Source organism: Octopus sinensis, linkage group LG26 (assembly GCF_006345805.1).
Source record: "Octopus sinensis linkage group LG26, ASM634580v1, whole genome shotgun sequence".
Classification (NCBI taxonomy): Eukaryota; Metazoa; Mollusca; class Cephalopoda; order Octopoda; family Octopodidae; genus Octopus; species Octopus sinensis.
This window is the reverse complement of record NC_043022.1, coordinates 13,246,049-13,270,159: the sequence shown is the minus strand read 5'-3', so window position 1 is coordinate 13,270,159 and position 24,111 is coordinate 13,246,049. Positions and strand designations below refer to the sequence as shown.

General features: G+C 35.9%; 1 protein-coding gene and 1 long non-coding RNA gene across 7 annotated transcripts in view; both read left to right on the top strand.

Moving 5' to 3' along the window:
* Positions 1-24,111, top strand: part of LOC115224839 (msx2-interacting protein) — a 169,475-nt gene that overhangs the window by 18,850 nt on the left and 126,514 nt on the right. The window lies entirely within an intron of this gene.
* On the top strand, positions 10,113-23,733 carry LOC118768045. The gene is made up of 3 exons (XR_005003969.1): positions 10,113-10,385; positions 21,670-21,674; positions 23,722-23,733. It is a non-coding gene; the product is annotated as an uncharacterized LOC118768045 (long non-coding RNA).

Sequence of the window (24,111 nt, the reverse complement as noted above, 5' to 3'; positions counted from 1 at the left end):
ATACCAGTAGTGTTTTATATATATATATATATATTTATGGGCACACACCCACTCACTCATACACATTTATGTGTATATATATGTATATATATGCACACACTCAAATGTGTATATATATATATATATATATATATATATATAATATAATATATATATATATATATATACGAATAAGAAAATAGAGGAACAGATTCCTTTCAATCATCGACTTACAGATATTACCAATTCATATTATTTATTAACTACATAAATAGGAACATCCAAATCCAACAAGATAAAACAATATACATCAATATGTAAGATAATAATACCATATCCCATAGTGGGTTACACTCATAACCCCTATCTCACTTAATATATATATATATATATATATATATATGCATACATACAGGTACTTGCATACATACATGCAGACATCAGTGTAGTCCTCTGGCTCATCCAACCCATGCCAGCATGGGAAATGGGTAATTCAACAATAATGATATACATTTTATGCATACATGCATGATGAATTCTCTGTAATTTAGCACAAGGGGATCCAACAATTTTGTTAATTTAAAGTTTGTTTTCTGGTGGGGCTTTAGAACTGGCTTTAGATTTACAAAGCCATGATCAACTCATTATTAGAATAACCTAATAACAAAATTGAATTCGAAGTTTTGCTTTTCTGTTTTGTGTTATCTTCATTATCTGATCTTAAAAACCCACCAAAAATATTTTATATATGGTTTTTCACATAATTTGCAATCCTGCATCATTCCTGCAAAGTAGATGAGTACATGTGCTCTTAAATACGTGTGTGTATGCATTTGAAATATATATAGGTTGTTGATTTAATAGTCAAGAAATGTGTGTATTGCACACACACACACACACACTTAAAGAACCAATCTGTTATATGTTAAGTCAGGCACTCCTTGAAGCCAATTATATTTCATCCTTTTGTCAATATTATTTCCTCAGTTTTAATTGTTTGTAGAAATTAAGGACTGGTCTGCCTAAGTAGGTCAGTTACTTTTGAAACAAACTTTCTTGGTAAATTCTGGGATGAGATCTGATTTTAAGATTCTCTTTAATTTTTGTTTTTTTGACTTATTATTATGAATAGGAGCAGATGGAAAGCTTGGAAAATTTTACATCTTGCTGTTTCTGTTGGTTTATCAGAATCGCATGTGAGTTATATAAGAAGTTCAGACTTTCTACTAAAGGCAGAAAGTCTGAAATTCAAGGGAAGGAGAAAATTAATTACATGTCCCTCAGTGATAGGGATTTGATTTCTATTTCTTGCTTGCAAGTGTCTGGTTATCTTAAAGTCAAACCTCATCAATTGTTATCCTTCCAGCAAACATAGCTGTTTTGATCGTCTTTTCTGAGATACGTATTTGAATTTTCTTCTAGTTTTCAAGACTGAACTCCTTTTGAACTTTTTATCCTACTATATAATGACACTGACCATTTCTCTCTCTCTTTGTCTATCTTAAGTGCACTTTTCCTCCTCCTTTAATGTCTATATTGTAATGATTCATGTATCTGTAACATCTTGGTCATGCACTCACTCAACACATACAATGTATGTATATCTACGTGTACACATGATTCATCTCTAATAAACTACACTTTAGTCAGATCTACTTGAAGCATTTTAGTACCCTCAGCAGAGAGGGACAACATCAAGTGTATAGGCTGACCATTATTGCACTTGGAATATTATGTTTTCAGAAGAGTTTTTTGCTTGCTGATTTTTGTCAACAAAACGATAGCTTTGCGGTTTTCACTTTAAGGATTAGCTGTAATGCAGTGAAGTTCTGGAAAGAATTGTTTGGAATTTTGTACTATCAAATCCAAAGACACAGTGGTTAACCCTTTTTTGTTAGCATATTTCTGTTGAAACACATGTTCTTTGTTTCAAATTAATTTTGAGAAAAAGCAAGAATTTAGTAAAATAACTTTGTCATTATTAAGACAGTGTCTGAAATCTAAATAACACAAAATTTTGGTGGGAGATTTTAATTTAGTGTGGAGTGAGTTTGGTTTATAATCATTATCATATCCGTATTTCCATGTTTGCATGTGTCTGATGAAATTTGTTGAGGCAAATTTTCTACGACTGGATACCCTTCCTGTTGCCCACCCTCACCTGTTTCCAAGCAAGGTAATATTTCCCTACATCCCTACTGTCAGATGTTTTCACAGAAGATTGAAAATGAATGACACCTTGTAAGATGGTGACATTTGTTTTACAACTATTGTGTGTCTGTGTGTAGAAATGCATATGAGGGGCTTCTTTCCGTTTACCAAATCAACTTGCAAGGCTTTGGCTGGTTCAGAGCCATAGTGGAAAGTGCTTGCTCAAAATACCACGCAGCAGAATTGAACCTGAAACTGTGTAGTTGAGAAGCTAACCTCTTAAACAAAGCCAGTATTTTATTTTTCTTTGTTTACAGTAGATCTGGAATTTCATAAAATCTATATTTCTCTAAAAAAAGGATTGTGAGAATGCTAAAGGGAAGAACTGAGACGGCTGCTGTTAGTGGTAATGGTGAATTCTAAATTAGACTTGTAGCATTTATCTGACTTGTATGGAACAGCGAAATATGTTCTGATAACAGGAATAGCGAAATAGTGGTCAGAATGGCTGTGTTTTGTGAACCAGAGTTGTTTATTTTGTAGATAACCCTGAAATATATGTAAAGATTTCGCATCTCTGGAGATTTGATTATTTTTGTTCAACTGATTTTGTTATTCAGCGTTGCCAATGTTTCTGTACAGTTTGGCCAAAGGTGATCGACAGCTGCATTGAAAGTAGTTTATTTGCTCTTGTTGTTTTCTCTCGTGTCTATTGGGAAATGGAGAGAGAGAGAGAGAGTTAATTTAATATTTGTAGCTTTGAAATTTTTGCTGAATCTTGCAGTGAAGTTTTAATATAAACAACAAAAGCCTCCTCTGAGTCTATATGTAGTAGAACTATTGATTCTGCTAACAACTGCACAACCAACTGTTCTGTGTTGTTGGCAATTGTTCTGTTTATGTGGGTATGGAATGTTATACAGGAATGTTGTTACCGTTTGTCATTCGGCAGAGGCATTAAAAGTGCTGGCCTTTGTGATTGCAGTTCTTTTGACGTTAAGAGTTCAAACTCTCACCAGTATAGGTGCACGCAACAAGCTTTGTACAGTTTCTGGTCTATCAAATTAAGTCACATTCAATCAGTTGATCTGGGGCTATAGTAGAAGGAAGGCTCGTAGTCACCTGGTGCTGCTGTACAGTGGAACTGAACTGAAAAGCACATGGTAGTTAACCCTTTAGTTACTGTATTTATTTTGAGATGCTCTGTGTTTCTTTCAATTATTTTAAATATAACAAAGAATTTAGTAAAATAACTTAGTTATCATTCAGCTAGTATTAGGAACATAAATTGTGACTAAGGTTTGGTGGTATATTTTAATGCAAAACTTATGAAAACAAGATATTTGTACTACAGAGCCAGAGCCGGTTTTGGCCGGGTTGGTAACGAAAGGGTTAAAATGAACTTCTATAACCATACAGCCATGCTGGTGTGATAACATTTTATTATAAAAGAGATAGTTGTTAATGTGGAAGGGAGAGTCGTGACACCCAAACCTTTAACAAGAATATAAGATGTGTTAAGGATGAAGCGTAGCAACAGAGCCATGAAGACCAAGTTGCAGTCTGAGGACTCTTTCCTGCTTTTCCACACCGCTTGTCACTTTAATCCTTTTCTTACCATATTTCTGTCAAAATATATTGCTGTTGGTTTTTTTTTTTGTCAATTCATTTAGAAAATAAAGAATTTATTAAAGCAAATTTAATATTATTAAGCTGGTGTTTGGAACATAAATTAAGATATTTTGATGGATGGTTTTAATTTAGTTCACTTTCACCCTTTTGTTAGCATATTTTTAGTTAGCATACACTGCTTTTTTATTTTAATTAATTTTTGAAAATAATGGATTTAGTAAAACAGCTTTGTCACTATTAAGCTGGTGTTTGGGACATAGATTAACATATTTTGATGGAAGGGTTTTAAATTAGATTACTTTGAAAACGAAAGCTGGTGTTATGGACCAAGGGCAGTGTTGGGCAGGTTGGTATCAAAAGGGTTAGAAATAAATGCCTGGTGACTCTAAATTACAAATCTCAGTACCATTATTATCCTCACAGCTCCTGGAAGACTTAAGGGCTGTAAGCACTGTCACCTGTTTTTATTTTTCTACAGATCTAGCATCTGAAAAGGGCCATTGTAAGCTGTCAATAAAGTAAACTGTACTTATTTTATTATGTTGAGCATGGTTTTTTTGTATCTTTTGAAGTTCTGTTTTGTATTCTTGTTTTAGATTCAGTATTTTTCCACTGAAGTTAAGTTTATTTGGTGTGCCGTGTGCTTGTAAGATCGTTAAAGAAATTCTCTCTGCTGTATATAGAAGGGCCTTTATCTCTCACTGTGACTTGTTACTGCTTGTTTCATTGGCAAGAGAAGACATGTCTGTGTGAGTGAGTGAGTGTGTCTGGTTTGTATGCCGTCTTTGTTGCTCTCTTGTCTATGTTCTGCTTCAGCTCGGCCTTAACTAATGCCAAGTGCAGTGATGATTAATTAGATATGAATGTAGAGGGGTTGGGAAGGCATGTAGCTGTAATAGTTGTGTGGTTGATGTTGGGGGTGGTGCTGCTACTACCAATACCACTACTACCAGTCTGTTACTTATTCTCTTAAAACTTTGAAATATTTTTCATTGAATCACTAAATAATTCTTACAACAGCCTTAAATGTCTTAAATGTTGCTAAGTTCGTACAGCTTTTCCTCACTTTCTAGGTGTGGTGGTAGAGTATTTTTAGGATTATCTGCACACACACACACACACACACGCCATTAAATGCAGATTGAGGAAAGTTGTTTAATTTGGATGTCTGGAATTTCTTCCAGTTCAACCATTGTATGATTAAAGAAAAAATTTTTGTCTATGTTTTTTTAATTAAGCAACAATTTAGGGATAAACAATGGTGGGTTTTTTGGGCACACCTATGGTTTCACTTCAAATCCATCTAATATTGACTTTGTGGTGTTGGAGTCAATAAATAGGATTGAATATTGTTAATCCTTCTGATACCAACCCCACCTGAAACAATCCTTAGTTCTTTTACTTCCTGTTTGAAAATAATCTGAACCAAAACCTTTCTTCAAAGTTTCCTGTTAATTGTGTTACAAACACAAAATTATATCTCTAAATTCTTTGTTATTTTCAAAATTAATTGAAACAAAAGTACTGTAAACAGTTTTGTGAACAGTAATGAAAAAAACCCCAAAAAGGTCAGTCTTCTGTTATCTGCTGTTTTAAAATTGTATGTTTATTGTTAGCCCAGATTTATTGAAAATTCAAAAGCATTAAATGATGACAATGGTAGTAATGAAGTTGAGGAAAGTCTTGGAATCGCTTTCAAGAATTTGTAAAATATTCACAGGAAGAACTAAAGACCTAATCCTTTAAGCCTCTTTGATCCTGAGAGATTTCACGAAAATTAAAGTGTGAAATAAAGTTTTAGTGTTTCAGTGTTTGAATGTGGCTCAGATAAAGGACAAGAACTGTGAATACAAGTTTAATAATATAATGAGTGAAATGTTCAACTGGAAGATTTATTTATTGACTGGATTGTATTTGGTAAACAATACCTTGTTGGTAGAATCATACATTCATTGAATTATTCTGAAATCCATTTAGTTTCAACTTCAGAGAATTGTTTTGTCAAATAAAAATGTTTTAAATCTGATTTGTTGAAGAAATGCTTGTATATTATATAATATCAGTCTTAGTAACAATTAGGCATCATTCTTCTCCATTCATGAAACCAAAGTCTTATATCACGATTTCATTCAAAATTGTAAGTTTAAAGAATTTAAAAATGTCTATGTAAGGCTGTGTAATTTAGAAGTTCACTTTGCAAACACAAGATTTTGGGTTCTGTCCCATTGTATTGCACTTTAGGCAAGTGTCTTCTATAGCTCCAGGCTGACGAAGGCCTTGTGAAGGAATTTGGTAGGCAGAAACTGAAGAATCCCATCGTGTGTGTGTTGAATGTATATTTGTTCTCTCTGTCTGGAAACCAGTGTTGGTTTGTTTATGCCCCTGTAATTTAATAGTTTGACACTAGCGATCGATAGAATAAGTGCCAGACATAAAAGACAAGTACTGTGGTAGATTTGTTTATAAAACCCTTTAAGACGATGCTCCAGCATGGCTTCAGCTCAGCAACTGAAACAAGTAAAAGATAGAAATGTTTTACTCAGTTTTTTTTTTTTTAGATCATTCGTTTTTTGTTTTTTTTTAACGCTTTTCTCTATTTCTATTTAAAATAGTTGTGAAGCATATTACTTTTTTGTGAAATGAATATTTTATGAAGTAGATTCTGTTTTGTCATGTTGACAAGTTTGGCAACATATTTGTTGACTGCTGAGTGACCTTAAAATGTGTCATGTCTGGAGAGAGAGAGGGAGAGGGGGGAGGTTTGTGGTGGTGGTGGTGGTGGGGTTGTTGAACAATTTGGTGAGATAAAACTGCTTGCTGTGTCATATGGAAACAGATCTAGGAGAGTTTGTTCCAAATTGCAGAATTGTGCATTCGTTTGTAATTGTATTTAGGTGCTGTTTGAAAGGAATACCATTTAGTTTATATGAGTTTTTAGCCCCACCCATGTCTGGTGGATGTGAAAATATGCAATCAGCACTATTTTTACAACAGCTTTGGAATGAAAATGCTGCCAAAGCAGCTGGAATATACCATTCTTTCTTTGCAGATTACATAAGTGTAGATTCAGTGTAGAATAATCAAAGAAGTAGGTACTTGCTATCTTGATGTTGTTATGTCTCTGTACTTGCCATACACTGCTATGTGTGAGTTCGTCCTCATCATCAGCATCTTTATCTTGATCTTCTTCATCATCATCATCATGGGCAGATGCAAATGCTTTCTCTTGTTAGTGTGCTGTGGGTTTTCATTTCCTTGGCTGGTCTTTGATAGTTTTTATCTTCAGTTCAGGTTTTACTTTCCTGTTTTTGCCACTGGGCTGGGCCAGACAAGTGCTGCTAGCTAAAGGCTGACAATGTTAGCCTAGTCTACAAAAATTATATAACATCTTAAACATTAGGAAAAAAAGCTGTGTAGTCTAGTTAGATAGTCAATTATCACACCTGTTATGTAATCAAATTAATCTGGCTTACTTTGCTAATAATACATACATACACACACATGTGTGTGTGTATGTATATATAACATTTGAGCTAATGAGAAAAAGAAAGCAAGGGGGGGTTTGTCTAATCCATACCAGTATGAGAGAGAATTGAGCTAAACAATGATGGGTGGTGACAGTTGCAATGATGTTGATAATGGCCAAGTAAACATTGAGAGAGGATATTATTTACTTGGTGAGGTTTGGTTGGTTGGAAGTTCGATATTCAACCAACATTAATTACAATTACAGAACTGCCTTTATTAATGCAGTTAAGGCAATATAAATATTACTGTATACGCCTGTCCTCGTTTATCACGGGGGTTTAGTTAAAAAGAAAAGACAACAACCAAATAATCCAGTGATAAATGAATCATCTCTGTGCACTTTATAAAGGGGACAAATGGTAGATTCAGTGCCACCCACTTTAGTCCAACAGAATCTTTTTATTCCACTGTCACATAATTTCTTGGTCCTCTCTACCTTTTCCAGTAGAGAATTATAGTCATCTGTGTCATTCATTAATGCCAAACTTGCAGCCTGCAGTAACAAAGCATCCTCTGTTACATATTTTCTTGATCATCTTTACTGTTTCTTGTAGAGAATTATACTCATCTGTGTTATTTGTTAGGATGAATCATCTTTGTATTTTCTTCTGTATGTGTAAATCCAGATAAAAAAAACAATGTAGTTTTGCAGAATGGTGTGTGTAAATACAAGCGATGTTTCCTTCAGGGGAGCTGAGCATTGCAAGTGTTTGCTAGGGTCTGTCTGTGCTGTAGAAGCAGATTCTTCCACTGATCTCCAACCTTGTTATCACAGATCAATCCACGATAAATGTATCATGGTTCACAATAATTGATTGCACCAGGTTATCTTGCATCGGAGATGAATGTGGCTACATGTGGAATATTTATAGTGTAAAGGCACTGGCTGTGATGTTTTATCTTAGAGAAACATCTCAAAGAGACTTGTTTGTTTAAATAAAAACGAAAAAAATACAGGTTGTTTGTAACTTCATCATCATCAATATGATTTTAGCATCTACTTTCCATGCTTACGTGGATTGGATGGACTTTATTGAGGCAGAGTTTCTACGACCAGCTGTCCTTCCAACGTTCACCTGTTTTCACACAAGGCGATATTTCTCCATGACCAGATGTGTTCTTGCAGGATATTGGAAGTGAATGATGCTGCTTGTGTGACAATGACAACCATTTGCAACCATCACACTCACACAGTCAAGACAAGGGGACACATGCACACACATGCATGCACACACTCATTTACATGGATGCATGGTAGGGTTTATGTCTACCGTATCCAGTCGCAAGGCTTTGGTTGGCTCAGGGGCTATAGTAGAAAACGCTTGCCCAAGGTGCCATGCCATGCAATGAGCTTGAACCTGAAACTATGTGGTTGGGAAGCAAACTTAACCACACAGCCACATTTGTGCTTGTCTATACATTCTATATGTTAATCATTCCAATCTAATGACTGCTTCAAGTGTATATATTGATTACTGCTTTTCTTTTTGTGATATAAATCCAATATATATCTGAAGTAATATAGTTTACCCAGCAGCAGTACTTGTATTATATCGTGATGATGATGATGTGACATAACTGACAGCTTGTTTTCTCTTTGCTGAACTGTTGGTAATTTTATCTCTGAGTCTGAACTACTAATATCCCTCCCCTCGGTACAGCATTACTATTTGTTGTTCTCTAGTAGTTTCTAGTAATTCTTAGAGATTAGTTTTTGACTTTCTAAACTTCCCCCCCCCCCCCCCCCGTCACCACATCCTCTTCATTGTAAACCTCTACAATTAACTTACTTAATTGGATGAGTTGAAAGCCGAGCTGTTGACAAACGAACGAGCGCGATTCGTTTGTTGATTGCGTTTTATCTGAACTCCTGACTGAGGGGAGTTGGCCATCATAGAGTGAGTCACGAGTTAACAGCTTCCTTGTTTTTGTATTGATATTGTTTAAAGAGTTAAGTCAATGTTTTCCCCCCTCTCCCTCCCCCCTCTCTCTTTGCATTTCGAAAGAGTTCAATGAGAATTGAAACCTCTCTCATGATATATGTTATATATGAGTTACAGCAATAATAACTTGTTTAATTCACAATAGACCTTTCTAAAGTAACATGTACAATCAATTATTGGTGTCAGGAGTGGGTGAAAATCATCTAAAAATTCAAAACCGTTGTTTCTTCATAGTTTTGCTTTATATTTAAATATATTCTCTAGAAAAACGCCGCCGCTGTGGTGATCTCATTCTCGCCCAGAGCATCATAAGCGGAAAGTGTAACCTCTTGAAAGAGCTGTTCTTCACTCCTGCTCCAGAGCGTCGGCTGCGGGGTCATTCTGAAAAGCTCTACCTGCGACGATTTCATCTCAATCGAAGGAGAGGGGCTTTCTCCGTCCGGGTTGCGGATCCGTGGAACAAGCTGCCAGACGAGATGGTGAAGATGCCGACGACCGCTTTGTTCAAAGCCTCCCTTGACCTCAAGTGGCCTGAACTCTTTACATGAACACCACACTGTACTTAACTCCATGTCCCCCTACATGGCCTTGCTATTTGCTTTTGAGCCAAATTAACTAACTAACTAAATATTTCCAGTTTCGATTTCGATGTTGCTTGGGTTATTCTTGATCAGAAGCAATCTTGGACTGGTATAATAATCGGTCACTTTTTTGCCTTGTAGTTCTTTGATCCTGGACACTACAACTTTCCCTTAAGTGATACAATTTTTCATTCTAAAATTTTCACCTTGTGTTCTATAAGGACGTGTCAATTAAATAATGGTATCTTTGATCATGCAGAAAATGAAGATTTACTTGCAACTATTGCATGAAGTTTTAAATGCAGATGCTGCTGTGTTAAGCTAAATTTGCAACCAGTGTGGGTTCAGACCGTCATTTTTTTTCTATTATAGCCTTGGACCACTCAAAGCCTTGAGACTAGAGAGACTAGTCATGGTGTTTCATGCCTGTAAATGTCACTGTTATGCTAGCAGTGTCCATTTCCAATCTCTTGTGAAAATTCGGGGAAATAAGTGAAGGCTGGTGAAAGGCAGGATGGCTGTAGAAAATCCACCTGTAATTCTGTTCTACCCATTCCTCAATGGGAAGGTGGTCTTGCTCATCCCCCACCTAACAACCAATAAAAAAACTGGATATAAGTACTGAAGTCAATTTTGTTAAAATCAAAATCGTAATCTATCAACATCAATGGAATTTGTAGCTGTGATACCAGTGCCGGTGGCATGTAAGAGAACCATCCGAACGTGGCCGTAGCCAGCCTCGTCTGGCACCACCTGTGCCGGTGGCACGTAAAAAGCACCCACTACACTCACGGAGTGGTTGGTGTTAGGAAGGGCATCCAGCCGTAGAAACACTGCCAGATCAGACTGGGTCTGGTGCAGCCTTCTGGCTTCCCAGACCCTAGTTGAACCGTCCAACCCTTGCCAGCATGGAAAGCGGATGTTAAACGATGATGATGATTTATAATGTCTTGTTAATATTTCATCACACAATACCAGTAATTACATGGCAATTTTGTACTTTTTACTGTTACTATAGTTTGATATTGCTAGTGTACTTCAATAGTGTATTCTGGTTTTGTACTTTGTTAGTGTATTCTGGTTTTGTACTTTATATTGTTAATAATGTGTGGGTTTAATTTTCTATGTTACATCGTTAGTGTATTCCAATTTTGTACATTATATTAATAATGTGTTCCCTAGAAATTCCTACCCAGTCATCCTGAATACATCTGATGAGTTTGGTCAGTTAAGTTATTCTGTTTACCCGTGGAGTCTGTAGAACTGTTCCATTTGGACCCTTATAATACCCTGCAATATTGCCTCCCAGTGTGGTTGGCATTCTGTTTCACTACAGAATTTTTTTTCTCTTTCTCTTCCCTGCCTCTATAATAATTTAACCTTTACAACTGAAACCCATTCTCCACCCCCACCAGATTCTCTCTCTCTTACTTAAATGTTAAACATTTGAGATTCTTTTTTTTCTATTTTCATGTGTTTTTGTCAGTGAATGCTAGCTTAAGATATTCATCATGAAGCATACTTTTCACAATTTTCAAATGGAAATATATCCGTGTATGAAGCAATTCACATTTTTTACTGTTCGGATTGATTCAATACTATTTGGCCATCAGCATAGAAGTGCTGGCTGTCTGATCACTGAACTATACTGCTCCTATTTATAATGTGCTTTATCGATTATTTTCTCAGTTTTCACCAGTCGAGAATTGCTTTTCTCTTTTTTTCCTTTTTTTAGCTTACAGTGAATATTTAATGTCGAAACTACCAACAACTATTATTATTATTATTATTATTATTATGAGTCTTTCTGAAAGATTTCTAAGAAAGACAGGCTAAACTATTACTGAAAAATATTCTAAATATCCAGTGTTGTGTTTTTGCTCTGTAGACGTTCATCAATATTCTACTGGTGCTTCAACTAACTGTACTGCTCTTTAAGTAATTAGCCAGTTGCAGAACGAATAAGAAAAGGTTAAAAATTGATTTATCAAACACTTTATGTCATCTGAGCAATTTCAAATCTTCCATCTTTCCAAGATTTCCTTTGCACAGCTTGACAGTATTTCGTATTTCGGTATTGATTTTCTTCTAAAAAGCTATTCGAGACAAATGCTTTGACTACAGTGTGATTTAGCTAACCCTTTGTGTTTGTGTGTGTGCTGGTATGGCTGTGTGTATATGCACACACGCATGCACTCTTTTGCGATCTATAATGTGAATTTTCTTCTTCTTTTTTTTCCCCCAATTATCGCCTCTGTAGCAGCTCCATATAAGGGTTGGCAGTGAAGCTGTGTGATTATTATAAATGAAATATCTGGAATTATTTATGTTGTGATCCTACATAACTCTCTCTGTATTAACGAGCTTTGATAAACAGATGTGTTTTCATATCACCAACATGTAGTTAGCTTTCTTCTGGCAACGAATCTTAAACAATGGTATTTAATTAATACAACATCACAGTTCTTAATCTAGTCTTCAACTAGAAGAGATTAGAAGCAATGCCAGTAGGAGTTAATATAAATGATAATTTTTAATATAGACACTCCTGTTATTGAGGCAAGGCCTAAAATTTTTGGGAAGGGATAGTTGATTATATTGACCCCAGTTCTCAACTGGTATTATTTTATTGATCCTGAATGAATGAAAGGCAAAGTTGACCTGGGAGGAATTTGAATACAGAAATTAAAGACCCAGTCAAAATACTGTTGAGCATTTTGTCTGAGGCGCTAACGAGTCTTCCACTTTATCACAATAATAATAATAATAATAATGGTTTCAAATTTTGTCACAAGGCCAGCAATTTCGAAGGTGGGGCGGTAAGTCAATTACATTGACCCCAATGCTTGACTGGTACTTGTTTTATTGATCCCAAAAGAATGAAAGGCAAAGTTGACCTTGGCAGAAAAGTAATGATTAATAACAGCTTCTTACATAGGCACAAAGTCATCCATTTTATTGGTGTTTGGGTCAAATAGTTTACACTGAATCTTGTACAAATTAAATTCTTTAGAGATGGATAAATTACAAAGTTACCCTGTTAAGATTTAACACCACCCATATCCAGCCAAAATATTCTACTTGTTTTATGCACAAAGTGACCAGACTTGCCTTTCACACCAATCCTATAATGTCATTCTAAAAATCAACAGTTACTTCATCAAAACCTCAGAGCTGCAAGATAACGAATGATTAATTCAAAACAATATGAATAAATTTGCATAACTTTTTACAGAATACTGTGAACGCTAAAGGGTTAAACTTCAAAGTTTTCTTTTCTCTTTCAAAGATGCACAGTTATACTTATTTCACAACTTGCACAATAAAATTATTATTACTATTATTCAAAACATCTTTGTTTTCTCAGAACAACTTTTTCCTTCCTTTGCAAAAGTGAATGAGTTGTATTGTATGATTGTAGTGGCAGGAACTTAAAAAACACTTCTGTACTGAAATAACACCATGCTGTTCAGATTAGGATGTGATATGAGTGAGTCAAAGAAATTGTACTTTCTGCCTCTTAATGTGAGATAAAGAAAGAGTGTGTGTGTGTCTACTAAGTCCTTGACAAGTTGTGCTTATAACCAAGTACTCCAGTTCCTAGAGAATGCTTGTTTTATTAGTGCTTGTGTTCTTTTACTTATTTCAGTCATTGGACCCTGGCCATGCTGGGGCACTGCTTTGAATGGTTTAGTCAAACAAATTGACCCCAGAACTTTTTTAAAATCTGGTATTTACTGTTGATCTCTTGTTGAAATTACAGGGATGTAAACAAACCTTCATTGGTTGTCAAGTGGTGGGTTCACACTCATGTATGGTGGCTTTTGCACAGTTTCCATCTACCAAGTTCACTTACAAGGTATTGGTCAGGCTAGAGCTGTAGCAGAAATCACTTGAAACATTTGCTCAAGATGCCATGCACTGAGACTGAACTTGAGACCTTGTGGTTGCAAAGTCAGCTGGAAACAAACCTCATTCGTAGTTCCAAATTATATCCCATTATAACACAGTTGCCTTTCTTTTATCTGTCCTTAACCTCTCTCTCTCTCTCAGCTCAAAGACAACCATGTCATTTGGTGTTGATAGTTGGTGACTAACAGTTGAAATAAGATAGGGGTAAAGTCATGACTGCTTCCACATAACCTAATCTAATCATTATTGATACATGTTGTTTTATGAAATGCTGACGACCTACATGTATTTCTTTAACCTTTTTGTTACCATATTTTGTTGGAACATAATTCTTTTGTTCCCGGTTAGTTTTGAAATTAATGAAGAAGTTAGTAAAATATAGTAAAGTTTATATGCCAACAGAATGTGGCAGTCCTGTAAAGCGGTGCTTCTCAAACTATCAGCTGTGGTGTACTGACAGGTTTTTTTCATAATGTGCCAGGGACTGGTAATATTAATTTATACCAGAAACAATATATATATATATTTCTTTACTGCCCACAAGGGGCTAAACATAGAGGGGACAAACAAGGACAGACGAAGGGATTAAGTCGATTATATCGCCTCCAGTGCGAAACTGGTACTTTATTTATCGATCCCCAAAGGATGAAAGGCAAAGTTGACATCGGCGGAATTTGAACTCAGAACGTAACGACAGACGAACCAATATATATAATGAATATAATAAAAGCTGACAATTTTAAAAATCTTATTTATTTTGTAAACAAATGACACAGTATTACATAAGTGTTTATTTTTGTTTTCTGGAAACTCGCCACGTACTCGCAGCTGATGGCTCGCGAACTGGCACCAGTCCACAGACTACCACTTAGGGTAGCACTTCTGTAAAGGACAATGTTACTTTTGTTTTAGCCCCGGGAAAATATCTTTTCCTGCTGGCTATCGACACAGATTGTGCCTGTATAGCATTTGCAAGGGAGGTCAGCATTAAGCTGGTGTTTAGAACATAAATTAATGTGATATTTTTAATTGGGATCGATTTGAAATGGGGAATAGATCCAGGGGGAAATTTCAGATGGGTTGGTATCAAAAGGGTTAATCTGTTAACTTGTGATGATGGGCCTCTGTGTCTGAAATATATACTAAAAGTGATTGACTGTTCCCTTTTCACATTGTAAGAAGCTCTCTGTCTACACTGTTTGTTGTTTTAAACAGAAATATTTGCCATTGTGTGTGAGATGTAAAGTATATGGATATTTCAGAAAATAAAACCACTTTCTGAAATTATAGACCGTTTACCCTAAAAGTCAGTATGAGAAACAGGACGTAGACAGCATCCATGCATGCGGGGTTATAGGGACAACAACAATAGCTGTGTGTGTGTGTGTGTGTGTGTGTGTGTGTAACAACAGTTTTTTTGTTTTACTGTGTAATGTGATTTACGAATACTTTATTAAATTAAATTCGTTTGATACAAAGCCAAGTTTGTGTAAAAGTGTACAATAAATGAAAACTCCAGTGTTTCTTTGATGACTAACACCACTGGAGTAAAAAGAGAGAGCCAACTCTGGTAGAATTTGAACTTGAGAGTCTAGCAAGACGAAGCTAAATGTTGCGACATATTTATTTTATTGCTCTACTGTCTTAGGAACAATGTATAAGAGGTCTGTTTTACTAATATATGCGTGTGTGTGTGTGTGTGAGTGAGTGTGCATGTATTTTGAAAGCACCTTGAACTTTTGATATCGGCTGAAAACATTCATTTCCCTAGACAGAAAAATACTTCAGCTTTTACTAGCTACTCACCATTTAGAAGTTATAATTAGATGTTACACTAGAGTGCTGCTCAAATAGCTGGAATATATGAACACACACACACACACACCCATGCACACACACACTCTTACAAAAGCAATCCTCTCATCTGAATGGCAAGCTTCAATTTAATGATTGTCTACTTTTTATCTCTCTCTCTCTTACTGCCATTACAGAGTGGCCTTTTGCTCTTCTTGTTAAACTCTATCCTGTCTGCTCTATCTAACCCATTTCATTGCACCCCAGAAAGCTACGCAGAAAGCTACGGTAGTCCCTCTCACTCAGGTCTTACTTCGTCTTTCTGAAACCCTTTTCCTTTCCTCTGTTTTGAGTTGCACTCACTACTCCTACTTCATTAGCTCAACTGCCCTTTCTGTCTTCATCCTTTTTTGTGAAGTTACAAAAAGACCAAAAAGGTATTGTTATAATGTATCACATCTGATGGCATATTAGGTGCAGGGGTATCTTAAACAAACCCTTGTTTCAGTTGCCTATATTTAGGAAGAAATTTTCGTGCATTAAAGCTTTTAATATCTGCCCCAACTTATGTAGAGAACCTGGGAGGATTGTTTTGAGATTTTTTTTCTTTTTTTTTTTTGGTGGGAAGAAAATGGTGGTGAGTTATATATCTTCGAATATGTATTTCTTTACTACCCACAAGGGGCTAAACACAGAGGGGACAAACAAGGACAGACAAAGGGATTAAGTCGATTACATCGACCCCAGTGCGTAACTGGTACTTAATTTATCGACCCCGAAAGGATGAAAGGCAAAGTCAACCTCGGCGGAATTTGAACTTGGAACGCAACGACAGACAAAATACGGCTACGAATTTCGCCCGGCGTGCTAACGTTTCTACCAGCTCGCCACCTTCAAATATGGTGTTGTAGGTTAGCTATCAATTGTAAACAGTTGTCTGTACAATGTGTGTGGGGACAGTTTACTTTAATCCTTCAAATTGGTTTCAAATTTTGGCACAAGACCAGCAATTTCGGAGGAGAGGGCTAATTTGATTACATTGACCCTGAAAGGATGGAAGGCAAAGTTGACCCTGGCAGCATTTTAACTCAGAACATAAAATTAGATAAAATGCCTCCAAGCATTTTGCCCAGCATGCAAATTATTCTGTCGGCTCACAATCTTCAAACCCTTAGTATTAGTGGGTTTATAAGCCATATATATTTGTAGACAGGGGAATAAAGTACAAAGTTACTGATGATGGTCCCAAGAAGACTTGAATCATGTATAACTGTTTCCTTTTTCACTTCCAATTGTTGTAACATAATGTTGGCTAAAAATCCCCATAGCTACGTCCTTGTGTTGTATATAGAACAACTATATAGTGATGAATTGAAACTGTTAGCATGCGAGGATTTTAAAAATATTGTAGACATGATTTTTCAACCTTCTATAATATACTAGAAGGCTTCTATACAATACACGAGATCTTTTTATATGCACAAGAAGGCTTGTATGCAAGACATGCAATCGTTTATATGGACTAAAAGCATTGTATAGAAGACTTTGAATTCCTCTTCATATATATATTTACTTACTCCGGTGCTAGAAATAATTTGCTGTTAAAGCTGTAAATTTTGGTCTCTCTCCAAACCAGTATTAATATCAGTAATAATTTCTGGCTCGCTACTTTTTGTACCATCAACCTTCCTAATTGTCTGTTCCTAGATCTTCTAACATTATGTGTCATGCTCACTTTGAAAGTTGGTTTTGTTGTTTGTGCTGGGTGAATGGCAGGAATTAGGTCAAGTGAATAGTCTAACAACTGATAATAGCTGGTGTGTATGTATGTGTGTGTGTGTGTGTGAGTGAGAGAGAGAGTGAGGTCTTTAATTTTATTAACCCAGATGGAATAATTATACTCATTTACATGAAAGTTGTATATAAGAGTGGAAAAAAAAAGACACTTTGATTCAATTAAGCCACTCCTCGATATATCTATCTGTTTGAAATATAAGATTATTATTTCTTAGGTTACTAAAGTGGATAAAGTGGTTTTATTTGAAGTGTTATCTTGTCTGAGCCCAAGGTTAGTTAGTCTAGAACAATCAGGTTTATGATCAAAGGCATTCTAGCCATGGCCATCTTGGCTTATTTTAAGACATTGTGTATCTTGGGACTTCAGTATATATATATATATATATATAATATAAAAAAAGGAACCAAGAAGTGGAACGAAACGACGAATCGGAATATATATATATATACTGAAGTCCCAAGATACATATATATATATATATACTGGTAGATCGTTAGTTACTACACACATTTTTTTCTCTCCTTGTTTTTTCCGTGTACCTTTCTGTAGAAGAGCGTAGGCTCAAAACGTAAGACTTTTTCTATTCCTGAACGCTATACTAATACATCTGTTTGTTTGTACACCACCTGCCTTCGTCTTTTGTTTATTTTCGTAAACTTTCCCTTTATATATATACTAGCAGTATCGCCCGGCGTTGCTCGGGTTTGTAAGGGAAATAACTATAAAGAATTTTTAGAGAGTTATAGCCAAAAAATAGCAAAAAATGGGAAAAAAAAATGATGGTAAATTTTTTTTTGATAGTTAAAAAGGTCGAGTTGCGTCCCCTAGACCATCTGTGGTTTGTGTTTCTGATTGTCGACCCCATGTCGAATTTATCGATTTCTTTTTCAGAACTGGGGGAACTTTTCAAAATTTTCGCTGTGTTAGTTTGGAATCATGACATTGGGCTATGTGTTTGAAAGCCGTGGTCAGGGTGAGGGTACAAGAAAACAGACACACAGAAACATGCACAGACAAACTGCCGTTTATATATAGAGAGATATATATATAGGTAAGATCCAAGGATCAAAGTGTAGGGAGATAGTAAGCTTCGAGCAGTCCATAGAAGGCATAAAAAACAACTTTCAGGAACAATAGTGATTTATTGGTGTAGAATGTTGTAAATCTTTTCCCCTATTGAAGTTTGATAAACTGATGTAATTGTTTTCTAGCTTACAAATCAACAGCAGGGGTTGCTGTGCATACGAATAGACATCCATGTGAGTCAACATGGGATCCCTTAATGACAATGTAAGCTTCTTTTGATTAAGGTGTCTTTGGCACACTGACTAGCTAATGGATTACCCCTCGTTTGGATAATTACTGCTTCTGAGGTTCTTATGGTTATGAAACATGTAGCCTGAATTCTGTCTACTCCATTCCCTGATTTTGGATATATATATATATATATATATATATATAATATATATATATATATATATATGTGTGTGTGTGTGCACACACAAAAATCTTTCGGTTTCTGTCCACCAAATCCTCTCATGGCCTAGGGCTATAGTAGAAGATGTCTTCCCAAGGTGTCATGTACTAAGACTGAACTTGAATCCATATGGTTGAGAAGCAAAGTTCTTAACCACACAGCCATGCTTCCACCCATGATGAACACACACACACATAATGGGTCTCCTTTGATTCCTGTCCACCAAATCCATTTACAGGGCCTTAGTCAGCCTAGGGCCATAGTAGAAGACACCTGGTCATGGTGCCATGCAGTGGGGCTGGACCTGCCTGCACATGCGTCTGCACACCCCACATCACCTGTATTATTATTATTATTATTTGAATTTCTATATTTTATAACCAGCTGGATGTTTTGTTAAGAATATGATTTCACCTAATTGAGGCTGCATTTAGCCTTCAGTTAATTAGTTTTCTTCACCTGGCTGTCTCTGCGTTTTTCTTTTCTCTGGTTGCTTTTTTCTCAGGTCTCCTCTTTTGCTGTCGTCTACCTGTGATGATAATTATATATTTATGAAACGACAAAAGAGAAAAAAAACAAATAAAAAGGCCACTTAAATTTGGGCAGCTGCTTCTGTTACTCTGGCAACATCTAGTGATAGAGAGAGAAAGTGTGTGTGAGAGAGAGAGAGATTTGTCTTTATGTGGTGTGTTGGCTCTTGGACAGCTTGTTGTTAATAAGGTGACTTTTCTATGATGCATTCACACTGGATTGACTATTTCTAAAGAATGTTTAGCAAGTCTTTAGCTAGTTATTCACATTGCAACGACATTCCTTAGAGAATCAGGTGACCAGAATGTTGTTCTGTTGTCACATGGCATCAGCCCATAGTAATTAATCCTGCATCACCACGGCGACAATGACGACCACCACCACAGTGAGTGGTGACCTAGCTGACACTCTAGTCACAAATGTGTGTACATCTGTTTCTAATACATATGCATGTTTGTGTGTCTGTTAATATATATATATGTCTATAAATATATATACGGGTAGATATATGTATGTGCATACGTGTATATAAATATGTGTATATATATGTATTTGTATGTGTGTATATGTATATATATATCTGTGTGTATCTGTATGTGTATGTAGATGTGCAAAAGGATTGAACCCAAGACCTCTTGACTGTGAATTGAACTTTTGAGCAATTCACCTTGCTTGCATCTTTACACATTTAGAATGCTTAAATGTTATTATTTCACCAGTATCTAAATATTTATATAGTGAATGCTGTCTACATATATATATATATATATATATAGTCAACATTGCCTACATATTTATTACATATGTATATAAGTTAGCATCTTATATAATCAGTATTGCCTATTTATAAAGTCAGTGTTGATAGAGTTGTTTGTTGTCTGGGTGTGTATATATATGTATATGTTATACACATGCATATGTACATACATACATTCATACACACATCAAGTAGTGTCATTATCAATTTTTTAACATTCACCTTTTGGTGTTGTCTGGGTTTTTATATAGTCATTGCTGTCTAGATATTTATACGGTCAGTGTCGTCTAAATATTAGATTTGCTGAAGAGTTTTAAAAATCTTTCTGTGTTGTGACTTTGGTAATGTGACCAGTGCAGTTGTGTGGCTGGGTGTGTTAATGAGAGATGAACCAATCAGAGAGTGACTAAAACACCTCTTAGCCCCACAATCCGTATGGTTGGTAAGTGACTGAGCCTGTACCATGTTATCTCTCCTCCATAAGTAAATATGCCTCCAGGACAGCTTAAAGCCATGAAGCTTGTAGCTGCAGTGTTTTTACTATCTTTCTTACTTCTAATCTGTTAATCTGGTTAAATCTGCTGATTGTATCCAACTAGCAGCAGGTGTTTTAGTACATAATCAGACAGCAAGCTGACTCATAGCTGGTCATGTGCTGGCTTTACACTCTGTGTGTGTGTGTGTGTGTGTGTGTAAAACTTTCCTACTGCCACACTGCTACACCACTGTCATACTGTGTGACCCTTCTGTTGTACAAATGTCACATTGCTACATTAACATTACACACTGTGTGTGTATATATAATATATATATGTATATATACTCTTTTACTTGTTTCAGTCATTTGACTGCGGCCATGCTGGAGCACCGCCTTTAGTCGAGCAAATCGACTCCAGGACTTATTCTTTTGTAAGCCCAGTACTTATTCTATCGGTCTCTTTTGCCGAACCGCTAAGCGGCGGGGACGTAAACACACCAGCATCGGTTGTCAAGCAATGCTAGGGGTCAAACACACACATGCATATATATATATATATATATATATATATATATATACACATATATACGACAGGCTTCTTTCAGTTTCTGTCTACCAAATCCACTCACAAGGCTTTGGTTGGCCCGAGATTATAGTAGAAGACACTTGCTCAAGGTGCCACGCAGTGGGACTGAACCCGGAACCATGTGGTTGGTTAGCAAGCTACTTAACACACAGCCACACCTGCGCCATGTGTGTGTATATATGTATAAGTATCGCGTGCTTGTGTGGTTAAGAAGTTTGCTTCCCAGCCACCTGGGTTTGACTTCAGTCCCGCCTTGTGGCACTATGAGCAGGAGTCCTTTTACTTTAACCCCAGGCCAACCAAAGCCTTGTGAGTGGATTTATACTAGATGGAAGCTAAACGAAGCTCATCATACAAATATAGTTATCTGTGTGTGTATGTGTGTGTATGTTTCTCCTTGTTGTGATATCAGGTAATAGTTGTAAACAAGGGCCACCAACATGCAAGCCGTGTCCTTTGTTTCCAATCTTCCATGAAAGTATGTTTTGTTATGGGGGAAATAATTACATTGGTTGGCAACAGGAAGAGTAACCTGGCCATAGAAGGTCTGCCTCAATAAATTCTGCCCAATCCATGTGAGGATGAAAAAGTGAATGTTAAAAAAATTGATAATGACACTACTTGATGTGTCTATGAATATATGTATGTATGTACATATGTGTGTGTGTAATACACATAATGCATTACTTGTACACTGCTACACTAATGTAATACTGCCATGCTACTTTCACACTGTGTCGTCATGCTGTTGTTAACTCTGTCACAGATTTTGGTCCTTACCTACAGTAAGTTCCCCGTTAAGTCTGTCGGGGGGTTTCATATAGATCCCTAAGCAATGGACCACATACCTTAACCCTTTCATTACTGTATTTATTTTGAGATTCTCTGTTTTTCTCTCAATTATTTTGAATATAACAAAGAATTTAGTAAAATAATTTAGTTATCATTAATCTAGTTTTAGGAACATTAATTGTGATTAAGGTTTGGTGAAAGATTTTAATTCAAAACTTACGAAAACAAGACATTAGTACTACAGAGCCAGAGGCAGTTTCAGCCAGGTTGGTATCAAATGGGTTAAGAATTGTTTCTCTATTATATATTTTAACCTTTTCGTTACTGTACTTCTGTTGAGATGCTCTGTATTTCTTTCAATTACTTCAAATATAATAAAGAATTTAGTAAAATAACTTAGTTATCATTAAGCTAGTGTTAGGAACATTAATTGTGATTAAGGTTTGGTGAAAGATTTTAATTCAAAACTAATGAAAACAAGACATTTGTACTACAGATCCAGAGCCGGTTTCAGCCGGGTTAGTAATGAAAGGGTTAGTCCACATCCCACTTGGATTCATGAGTACCAGTTATATACTAGGAGACATTTGAATCAGTAGTTAGATAGCATGCTGCTTCCAAATTATTTAATTATCTAATTGGGTCATCTGGGTTCTGTTGGTGTAAAGCTACATGCTGCACACTGCAGCAGTTGCATTTATTGCGTTGTAGCTTTCTGAATAGTTGCTGCTTGCTAAGTAATATGTGAAGTGAACTTTTATTTGATTCTCTGCAACGTATAAAATGAGTTTCGTATTTAACATTTGGGGCTGGCAACTCATTCTTCTCTCATTTCTGTGGCACTGTTTTTAACACTGCATGGTTTTGAGAGTGTGTGTGCAATACACATTATTTTGTGGAATGTGTGAATGTGTGTAATATACATTAAACTGGTGTGTGTGTGTATAATATACATTAAACTGGTGTGTGTGTGTATAATATACATTAAACTGGTGCGTGTGTATAATATATATAAAACTATATTAATATATATTAAACTGCATAAAACTCTGTGTGTGTGTATTAATATATATTAAACTGTGAGTATATAACATACATTAGACTAGTGTGTGTATATATATATATATATATATATATATATATATATATGTAGTAGACATTAAATTGTGATGTATGTATATATAATATATAAATCTGTGGTGTGTAATGTTAAATTGCAATGTGTGTATAATGCATATTAAACTGGTTTGTGTATATATGTGGTGTGTGTATGTTGTGTGTAATACACATTAAACTGTACTGTATGTGTGTGTATGTATTATAGATTAAACTGTAGTGTGTGTGTGTGTGTGTGTGTAGGTGCTGCTGTATGTGTATATATATAATAGCCGCACATGCTGTAGATATAGCTTTGTTATGCATGTATACGTAATCACATATTAAAACTGCAATGTGGAGACAAAGGTTGTGTATGAGTGTTGTCTGTGGTGGTGTGTGTGCGTTGAATATAGTTTAAGTTGTCTTCTGCTGATGGTGGTGGTGTGTGGATGCATTGTGGCGGTGTGTTGTGTCGCAGTGGTGGAGCTTAGCCATTTGTGCTGAGACTGTATATGTCTTCTGAAACGTAATAATAAACAAAATCCATTGTAACAAAATAGAGGGCAGCAGGTATTTTGCCATGTTAGTAGTCCAGCTGGTGCCACACACACACACACACACACACACACACATGCACACACACACACACACACACACGCTTCTTCTTCGCTGAGAAGCTTTTAGCTGTAAATCTTGGTCGCCTGGTCTATTGTTAGTGTTGTAATAGCAGCTTGGCTCCTAGCTAGACACCTTTCCTCCCTCACTTCACCAACTCATTCAGAGAATGACTCATTCTTTTATGTCCAAGTTTCTTTCCATTACCAGCAGCTTTATTATTATTATTATTATTATCAGTTATCATCATCATCATCATCACTACCATCAGTATTATTATTAGAGCTATTAGCTGTATTAGTGCCAGATATTTATTTATGTGGTGTTACGGTCTTTCAGAAAGGCATGAGCACCACATCTTAATTCTTTCACAAAATTGTATGCCCACCCCTAATGACACCTTTTTATAAATTAAATTAATTTCTGGTAATTGTTTATAAATAATGATTTATATTTCCC